Source organism: Talpa europaea (genome assembly GCF_964194135.1).
Source record: "Talpa europaea genome assembly, chromosome: 7".
NCBI classification, from domain to species: domain Eukaryota; kingdom Metazoa; phylum Chordata; class Mammalia; order Eulipotyphla; family Talpidae; genus Talpa; species Talpa europaea.
Window position 1 is genome coordinate 60,010,068 of NC_140074.1, and position 2,434 is coordinate 60,012,501.

The following is a 2,434-nucleotide window of genomic DNA, read 5'->3' on the forward strand; positions in this document are numbered from 1 at the left end:
CTGCAACAGAAATCACAGGGTCCACAAAGCCAAAAATATTCACCACCTGGCGCTTTATAGGAAAATACTGCTAATCCAGGTCTAGAAGAAGAAGGAGCAGAACGTGAGTTCAAAGGCAAGAGGCCAGTTAGACGCTGCCAGGAGCCAGTAGAATGATGATGGGAAGAGAGGCACATACTGGAGAGCCTAAGGGAATGCAAGTGTGGGGACTGGGTGTTTGGAGGGGGGCGTAGAGAAAGGGTGTTCAAAATGATTTCCAGTGTCTCTCTTGGGTGACCAGGTAGAGTTTGCCGCATTCATTGAGAAAGGAAAACATGTTTGGGGACAGCAAAGGAGATAATGATGTTGGTTATTGGCATGACAAGTTTAAGGCACCTCTGGGACATCCAGTGGCGATGCCTTCTAGGCAACAGGACAATCAAGCCTGGAACAGCCCTGAAGAATAGGTCCAGGAGTTGTCAGTTCGTTTTAGAGGTGGTTATAACAGCAGGGGAGAGGATGCACATGGAAAAGATCTGTGGACCGAGGGTGGCGCTCTGGAACACCCCCTCCCCTCCGAGTGCAGGTCAGGGCAGACAGAAGCGTGAAGAGGCTGGCCCTGGGGAAGGCAGCCTTCTACACAGCCTTCTGCCCTGCTTCTTCCTCCTTCTCCCTGAGTGGAGCTCCCAGAGTGGAGCTCAGGGTCTGGGAGAGCCTCCCTTGCCTCAATGCTCTGAGATACCATCATGTCCTCATTACAGTGGCCCCAAACTCCGAGGTCTGCAGGAGTCTGATCATTTTGGCCATCCAAGCATTGCTCTCAGGTCATGTCAAAGTGATGCCAGTGCCAGGACGGAAACCTGACTACTCTGTGAGACACTTGGAGCATGAAGGGCTGGGCCAGCTCCTCTTTGCATCCAGGCAGAGAATTATCAGTAGAAATTTGTTCTCCCCATGTCCAGTTAAGGAACTACCTATATATTTTCTGCCAGAAACATTTCAGCCAGGCTCCTCTCCCCATGATCATTTTGACTCTGGATTTAGAAGGATCATACACATACACACACACACACACACACACACCGCAGACATACACACATATATAGGGTATGTAGCATATATAAATGATTTTGATACACACACACTTTTTTGGGTACAACTGAGATAATGATGGCCGAAGGAAGGTGGTTGCCAGAAGGTCAGTAAGTTTACAGGAAAACTAAAAATACTCCGTTTTCTGACTCTCGCCTTGGTATTCCCCTCTCTCCCCAGTCCCAGGTCAGCACTGTACAGGCCTTCACTTGTCCTGAAACAGATTTGAAGGCTGTTCTCTCCTTTGTACATCTTTACTCTAGGCCTTCCTTGTGCAGGAAGGTGTCACACAGATTCATGCAGGCTGAGTATTAAGGTTTCAAAGGGTGGTGAGCTTATTTATGCGCCATACCTCTGAGTTTCCTGCAGCACCTGGGTCCCCTGCCCAGACCCTTCCCTCCAGAGGTACAGTGAGCCCACTGGCTGGTGGGGACACCTCCGGTTCCAGGGCTCCCTACAGGTATCTTCATCAAAAATCCTGAGGCTGGGGATTTGCTGCAATTTCCCCTCTCCACCCACAACAAGCAAGGTAGTGATTACAGTGGGTCTGCTCAGCAGATTCCAATGTTCTTATGATGTAACTGTTTCAAAGTCAGGCCCATTTGACTCTCACCCTAAACAACACATCCCAACAAGTTTTTATCATTTTGAAAGTCATCTTTTGATAGCCACCACGCTGTCTCATGCATCTGCCGTTCTATTTGTTCTAACTATACGTGGAAATAAAGGAGGCTGTCAACTTTTCAGAATAGGGAAGCTGACATTTTCAAAAGCAAAACTTATTATGTGTCTGTGAAAGGTGCAGAGAGGAGGGAGGTTGGCTCAGATGTTTTGTCTTCGTGGAAATTTATGTGACACTTGCAGACTTCACTTTTCAAGAAAGAGTCCAACTCTGAGAATATTATATTTGGTGTGGAAGCAGGCCCAATGTTGCCTGGCTCTGTCTGCCTATCCAGACTCATTCACCATGGCTGGCTGCTCTGCAGCCTAATTCATTTTTCCCTCAAACATGATCCAAACCTTCCAGTCACAAGGACGTTGCTCACATGGGCACATATGCCTATGCCTCTCCTTTCAGTTTCAGTTTGAGCCTGTGTGACAGAGTTTGAACCCGCTGTGGAGACCTGAATAAGGATGAGCTACCTTAAGGCATGGGCCCCTCTGACCCTGGATCAGTTTTATTTTTTTAGCTGCCAGAACAAATTATAATAAGCAGGGGGCTTAAAACAACAGAAGTTTATTATCTGATAGTTCTGATTTCAATCTGAGATCAAGGTGTTGGCAGGACATGCTTTCTCCAAGAGGTAGAATCCTTTCATACATCTTGTAGCTTCTGGCGGTGGCAGGAAATCTTTGCTGTCCT